This window comes from Epinephelus lanceolatus, chromosome 6 (assembly GCF_041903045.1).
Source record: "Epinephelus lanceolatus isolate andai-2023 chromosome 6, ASM4190304v1, whole genome shotgun sequence".
In the NCBI taxonomy this organism is placed as follows: Eukaryota; Metazoa; Chordata; class Actinopteri; order Perciformes; family Serranidae; genus Epinephelus; species Epinephelus lanceolatus.
In genome coordinates, this window is record NC_135739.1 from 5824672 (window position 1) to 5833220 (window position 8549).

Consider the following 8549-nt stretch of genomic DNA (forward strand, 5'->3'; position numbering starts at 1 on the left):
ACTGTGTTGGTAAACAAGATGATGTCTTGTGTCAGGGACAAATGTCCTCTTTATGCAAGCATCTTTGCTTCAACATAATACACATTAAAGTCATGTCAAGCCATGCACAAGGTTTGTGTGCAATAGTCTGATCGTTTTGGTCATCTGTAGGATGATATGGGACATTTGGGTAATTAGTTTTTGGAATTCAAATGTATTAACATGTGAGATACTTTAGTCTTATTGTCTAGTTTGCCTCAGAACAGCTGGATGAAGTGCCAGCAGTCTTATTTTTCTGGCAATCTGCCGTCTGATACCAGGGAAGTCTCAGTTTTCATCAAAAAGAATCCACAGAGTCAAGAACTGAACAAACATCAATAAACAACGTCCTTAACTCAGTTTTAGACTTATGAAATAGTCGCTGTAAAAAACAGACAAGGCCTTCCTGAGAACTTCAGCTCTCTTAAGTTTTACTGTATGTTACGTCAGTGAGTCAGACTTGCAGGGAAAGTGATGGGTTGCTCTGTGGGAGAAACTAAGCAGGGGACTCTTAAGATTTAGTTGACCAAAACAGTGGTATGGTCTTATGGGAATATTGGCTCTACAGTACCATGAGAAACATAAGCATAACAGGGAATCTACTCATCAGCTCTGACACATTGTTTGTTTATGTAGTTACCTTTGAATTACTTGTGTTTTTCCAATATATGTGGAGTTTAAGATTAGCTGTTTTGCAAATTACTTCATTTATTATAATTATAAAAAAAGATGCTGCGATTGCATCTGGTTGCTATGATACAGAATATCTGTGGAAGTAAAACTGTTGAATGTAGAGTACCTGCTCAGGATGAAGGAAAGGCTGAAGCATGTAGACAGAGAGGACAGGCCTGCTGGTCTGTGGGGATTCAGTATTAATAACTCCTCCATTGTTGTTTTTCAGCGATGCGATGGTTGGTCTTAGTTCTATATGTCGTGCCTCTTCCCCACTGTGATTGGATGGCTGGATAAAAAGTGGCATTAACAAGCAGCCGCGGCATTTTACCAATCCGTTCTTGGCACAGAGTAGACACCCAATGCCTCGTCACGCTGCTGGCATTTGAAGCAAAGTGTAAATATCCAGCACTCCCATGAGAAATAGGAAAAAACTAGAACATAGTGGTTGTTACAGTTGTCTACCGTCCCCTGTGGTTGGCTTGTCAATAGTGCTGTAATGCAATACTGCAGTTACCGTGACTTTCCCAGACTGTCCCCAAGGTTCAATTCTGAGGCCACTGCTTTTTACTGTTAATGTGAACATTCTTGATTGAGTTGTTCCTCAAATTGTCACTTGTCATTTACAGTTCCATACCATCGACAAAGAAATCTTGCACCTTTCATGCGGTATTTTGTATCATTTCCAGAGCTGAAACTATGTCAGCTGTAAAGGTAGAAACCATCGACTGAAGCTCCTTGGTTTATAAAACAAAATCTAACTTAGTGATAATTTTTAACAGATGTATTCAGATCATACAAGCTGTAATAGACATATTGAAGACATTGAATGATCTGAGAGCAGCCAACTAGCTGAGACATTGAAAGCGTTCTTTATTAGAGAGGTGACTGCTTTTGATAATGACAAGTAAAGAGAGACAGGGGTGTGTCATGGTGATGCTGTTTACTGTTGCAAAGCATTTTCTCTGGCTGGCAACACGTGTTAGTTTGTACTGACACAAGTCAGTGTCCTTATTGTCACATTTGTTCATCTCCCACTGCACAAGATTGAGTGCCTTTTGAAAACAAAAGAGAGACAATCAGAGGATTGCTCAGAGTGGAGATGAGAGAATGTTTTGAATGATTTTTGCTCAGGTGTTTTCACAGAATAAGACCTTAATCATTCCAGTTATGACTCATTTTAAGCATTTCTTTTCCCCACACACACAATTTTTGTGTTCAGACTCCTGAGGACACAAAACAAAGTCCACATTGTATATTGTCACTTTGTCTTTACAGCCCAAAACTCAAAAACATATGTTAGCTACATACTGGGTCAGAGAGTGTGGTGTTTTTCCTGATTCTGAAATATTGTCTTACTTCTTAAGCTCTTGACTTTTAGATTTAGAAACATGAAGACAAGACATGGAAATTAACTGACCTTCAACTGCCTAATACTAATTTTTTTTCACAGTATTTTCCCCTTGAATATTTCCCATTACTTTCCTATACAACTAAATCAGCTTTGGCTACTGATGAACATAACTTTTGGTTTGGAGGAGCTACCACAGCCTTGCCTCGTTCTCTCTGCATCTCCTTTGTTTTTTACACCTCTGTCCTAGAAAAAATTTTTTTTATCTATGTGCCCCCTCTTGGGAATTGACTGTTTGGCAATATGGAAAAGCATATGTTAGTATAGAAGCATATATCACAGGAGATCAGCAGGGAAATGTTTGTGCCACCAGTACAACTAGCAAGTTCACAATAACTGAGACGTTTGCCATAAAAAGTGAGAAGACATGCTTTTTCAACAAATGGTGCTCACTGTAAACATTGCATTTCCAGTGGTGGAAAATACCCAAGCATTGTACTTGAATGCAATTTAAGGCACTTTTACGTCTACTTCGTTACATTTCAGAGTCATATATTGTACTTTTTACTACGCTACATTCATCTGACAGCTGTAGTTACTGGTCACTAAAGAGAAGTGATACTTAACATACGGCCTAACAGGCTAAATCTGGCCAGCAATAGGGTGCTGGGTGATAGGGATGCACAAAAATATTGGTATGTCATTGGTATCGGCCAATATCGGCTTTAAAATTAAATATTAGAATCGGCCAACATGCTTTTTCTTATTTTGCACAATGAGTAGATATTACCTGCATTGAAAAATATTGTATTTTATGTCTCCATCTGCTGGTGGGCCATCATGATAAAGAGTATGCATGCATGATATGATGATGATGACTAAAATTAGGTAGGGAAAAAAATGAATGTTATCAGTCAAATCAGCATATCAGACATCGGGCAAAAAATCCAATATCAGGCATCCCTTCTGAGTGGCCCAGCAACCATTTTGTAATTCAGAATAAAAATAAATTGATTCACATTGGGTTTTTTTTTGGTACTCAATGTAAATAAGGTGCCAGAGTGCATAAAAAAGCATCAAAATAGAGCTTGTTGGCACTATAGACTCACATCAAGAGGGTTCTGGGTTCAAACCCGGATGCTGGCTGGGGCCCTTCTGGAGGAGTTTGCATGTTCTCCTTGTGTCAGTGTGGGTTTTCTCCAGGTGCTCCAGCGTCCTCCCACAGTCCAAAGACATGCACGTTAGGTTAATTGTTGACTCTAAATTGCCCGCAGGTGTGAATGTGAGCATTAATGGTTATCTGTCTTTATGTGTCAGCCCTGTGATTGTCTGGCAACCTGTCCAGGGTGCGACCCACCTCTTGCCCAGTGTCAGCTGGGATAGGCTCCAGCCCCCCTGCAACCCTTAACAGGGTACAAAGCAAGTGTTCACAGATAAATGAATAAATTAATTTATCATATATACTGATAAATATCATTCATATTTGTTTATTAACTGGCCCCTGGCTCCCTGTCACTTTGCACAAGAGGCCCCCAGGCAAAGCAGGTGGAGTATCCTGAACACTATATAAAGTATTTACATGGTTACATGTTAATGCATCTGTGAGGTTAATCCAATAATATGTATCTAAATGAGGTAATTCTGCAAATAGTTTTAGTTTTTATATTTTATGTCATTGATAGAATTTGTGTGCGTTTATTTTAAAACCTTGAATGCAATGCTTTCATTCATAATGAAATATATTTGTTACTGTTGCTTAAGAAAAGATTTTAAGTGCTTCGTCCACCACTGTGTATTCTACTATGTGTGGACCTTGGAGACACTGAAGTAAATTACAGTGTTGAACTGCCATCTAGTGGTGAAACAACATCACTGTTGATAAGAAATATGTTAGTAGACACATTTCTGCAAGTCCTAAGGTAAAAAAGTTAGATGTAAACCCTATACACATTTGATCATCCATAATTAAGCGCAAACAAATAATTTTCAATCAAAATGTTGTCACATTCTTTGGTCTGTCCCATTTAAACAACCTCTTCAGTTTTTCTGTTCTTGAAAATGTGTTTGCAGAATAGTATTCTTCTTTGTCTGCTTTCACTGAACGACAGTTTCACCTCCTCGCATATGTCCATGAGAGGCAGAAAAAGGCGAACAGAGACAGACACATCCAAAGACATGGCGGCATGTTCAGTCAGTGTGAGTCAAGTTGTAAAGACTCAGCGCCCGCGGAGGTCAAACCACAACCACAAGAAAGTTTCCACATATTTAATAGTTGGACATGTTCTCTGTAAGGCTGTTGTTATTCCAGCTCTCGAATCTACCAGATCTTTCTTTTTTTCTGTCTTTCCCTCTCTAATGTTCCTTTCCACCATCTCTGTTCAGGGTGGGGGTGTTCAGTGCCGAGGCCAGTCACACACGAGATTGGCGCCAGGTTTGCGCGCCTGTTTCCGTGAGAGTATCAAATCTAAGCTAAGTGTAACAAGCCCCAGCGGAGCAGTAACCTTCGAAACTCACACCTGCATCCACGGCACTCTGCCCTGCCAGTGCTACTCTGTAATGTAAATGGATGGCTGTTATTCACATTAATCACATCATCCAGATGTGTTTTTACATGGAGCATTCCAGCATCCATGCAGGGCTCCGTTTTGAGGACAAGTTCACTGCAGTGCGCCTCCTGACAAAGCAAAAGGTGTAATTAAAGCACAGATTGACGTCTCTACTTAGCAGCTGTAAGATGTTTCCATCTGAAATGTAACTAGATTTCTCTCCGCTGAGCAGAGCGCAGCCTTCAAATCCCATTGACATCTAGTTGATCTCGCCCCCTCCTTGACAAAAAAGACAAAAGGTCATGACTGCCTCTGAGGCTTTAATGATGTGTTAAAAACAATTCTGTGGAAAATCATGAACCAAATCACCTCACCCTGAGATCTGCTTTTGTGTCGCTGCTCTTTTAAAATCATGAAAGGCAGGGCACATGATTACCAGCCAGGTCTGGGCTGCTCGTTAGACAACACCTCTGCTGATTTAATGAGTAAAATTTTACCATGTGAACAGAGTTGGATGTTTTCTTACACTTCAAGTTATCATTTAGTCTCCCAGCGTCTGTTGATGTCAGGACATCACAAGCTCATTAAAGGGACAGTTCACCCCCAAATTAAAGAAATACTTATTTTTTGTCTTACCTGTAGTGCTAGTATCAGTCTAGATTGTTTTGATGTGAGTTGCAGGTGTTGGAGGTATCGGCTGTAGCAATGTCTGCCTTCTTTCCGATATAATGAAACTGAATGGCAGTTGTGGTGCTCAAAGCATCAAAAAATACATTTGAAAAACTCAACAGCAATGTCTCTTTCCAGAAATCATGACCCAATCACTCAAGATAATCCACAGATGTTGTTGTGAGCAGTTTTATGTACGAACTATTTTCTTTCTGCTGACCTACACCCACCAACCACCAATCTACTACTAGTGTAAGAGCCACTTTTACACATAGTTATTTTTGGTAAAAATGTCTGAGTTGGTTGACATTTTATGTAGTTTCTGAAAATATGCTGCGATCCAGCCAAAAAATGTGGATCGGATCGCACTGCAGGGGAAAAGTGTGATACTAGCACTGCGATACAAGCACTCCATTCCACAAATCCACTCTAGCTTTTCCATCCAGCACTTCATTGTAACACACGAAGAAGAGAGGAGAGCGGGAGGGGAAGGTCACGTGATAACAACAACCGGGTGAAAAACAGTGTGGATAGTTGAAAAAAATGTCAGTGGTGTGGCAGTACTTCCTTCTGAAAAGACGGAACGGCCGAGTGCAAAACGTGTATTACATGTATAAACGTGTAAAAATTTAAATATCTAATAAATGGCTCAAGTTTTGTCATAATAACGTACTTCCTGAGATGAATAGTCCACAACAGTAGGTTATTTTCATTTTAAGTAATAGCACTTGATCAAGCCTTTTCTATTATTCCACATTACAAAATAAGTATTAAAAAAAATTAACCTATTGGTCAGAACAGAGAGATAGAATTATGCGCTGGTATCGGATCGGTACTAGGGCTGTGGTATCGGTATCGGATCGAAAGTGAAAAAGTTGGATCGCAGCATCCCTAAACACAAGCTTTGGAGACTTTCACGTTTTGTTCTTCGACATAAAATACGTCAATAAATACCCCACTCGTGAATAGTTGAAGCTCGTGTCATAAAAAAGGTGGTTACTAACAAGTGGCTAAATGAGACTACGTAAAGACATCAGGCTGAACACGGCTTTACAGCCTTGTTGTGGTGGCAGTGTCAAGTCATGAGACTGTGGTGTAGTTACGTGTAATATACGAGATAATAATAAAAATACAAGATCTCATTTAGAAGGACTTTACCTGCTGTTTTTGAATCTTAATGAACTATGTTCAAGTTTTTTCCCACCTCATGTGAGTACCTCAGGTCTTACCAAAAAGGAATCGAAACAAGTTTAAACTGGGGTACCTTGCTGACTAAGTGACCTAGGAACTTGGGCATGTTAAAACAGCCACTACAGCTAGCTCACCTAGTACCACTGAGCTAGCAAACACTACAGCTCAGACGAGAGGGACGCCATTTATGCTTACAGAAGCCTCCAATCACCAAGTAGATGTATGCATCCATTCCTATATAAGACTGCTCACCACAAGCTCCGTGGATGTCTTGAGTAACTGGTCATAATTTTTGGAAAGAGACATTGCTGTTGAGTTTCTCAAATGCATGTTTTTGGTTCTTTGAGCACCACAGGCCGAGTGCCATCTAGTTCCATTATATTGGAGAGAAGGCAGACATCTTGATGGCCGATATCGTTAACACTCTGCAACTCAAGATCTATTTTGAAAAACAATCTAGATTGATAAATAGCACTACAGGCCAGAGGGAAAATATGTATTTTTGATTTTAGGGTGAACTGTCCCTTTAACACATGCTTCCACCATTTCAAGAAACTGGTCATTCTGAAGAGAGCGCATCAAATCATTAGACTTATGAATATTCTTAATCGGCCGTTGCCTGTGATAGCCCAGATGTGCAACTGATGACAGAGCAGGAAGAGGAAACGGTCTGGACTAATGTCTGCACTGGGAAAAAGAGAATCCAAATTCGACGTCGTTTTTCTTTATTTGATATGATAGTCGTCATAGAGAAGGGAAGTAAGTATTTATCCGTGGTATCTCTGGCAGAGGATTTGGTCACTTGATGTCTGATCTCACTGGAAACGAGAAGATCAGCAGTCACGCCTGTTTGCTCCCCGGCACCCATTGGGCTGATGCCTGCAGCCACATGACCTCACATGCTCGTCGGTGCCAAGGAAATCGCCTTTGGGTGTTCCTGCACGGCTGAGAATGGGAATATAGAGGGTGGGGTCGGGTTGTCCGTGTGGTGCACTTACAATCAGTCACACACAACATTGTGCTGATGTATGAAGCCACAGTCATGAGTGCACTGTCTTCTCCCTACCCCTGTTTTGTCCCTCCTGTCATAAATCGTGAGGTCCTCCTGTGCAAAACCTGCATCCTGCTCCATTCCAGATGTGTTTAACGGCCTCTCTGGGCCACAGGCTGCACTGCCTCTCTTGGAGATACAGAGGCCTTGTCGACCTGCAGTGGCTCATTGACTCCTCTGTTGAATTGTGACTCCATCAGAGGAAAGATCGACAATCACAGCCGAGGGTGACTGATAACAAGCATTCATGTAAAGGGGTTGTTTGCAAAGAATGACACTGAGTGCATTCTCAACTGCCCCATCTGTGTTTTTGTGCCATCTGCCTTGATTTTCTCCATTCCCTCTCTATTTTAATATTGCCTTTGATTTATGCACTGCAGCTTGGTCACCCATAACCATGTCATCATGTGCTGTGATATACAGCCCCATTAATATTCCCCCTATGGTCTGGCTGTGGGATCAGGGTGGGTACTCATCACGCTCAAGCTCCAGAAACTCAACTCTTGCCAGCACTGAGCACATTAACAGCGTCCAGAGGAAACATCACACGGTCCAGTAGCGTTGAATCAGGCTTTTGCCACCAAATCTGGAAACTTTAGGTGGATTTGCAGCTCTTGAGTCTGTTTAGGGTGAGTTCCAGCTACTGCTGTCTCTCTGCTTTGGGCCATGGATTTAGATTTAAGTTCTGGCACCTGCTGATACCTTGGTGGTTTCATCCTTTTGCTACAAGAAGACAGCTAAATCTGGATGTCTCTATCAACTGAAAATACTTTGTCTGTGGTGAGTGTAAGTGTCATGACGTGGCTTTTGTGCTCGAGCTGCAGAATGAATCAAAATATTAGTGCAATATTTAAATCGCAATATCCACCAAATAATTGCAATATCTTTTTTTTTTTGCATATCGTGCAGCCCTATTTATTGCACAACTGTCCGTAGAAAACACAGAACAGGACCCTTCTTGAGTCTGTGGTCACTCTGTCCGTGACCACAGTTGACCACAACACACCTGAATAAATAACCCCCCACCAGGCTCACAGAAGGACAAACTGAG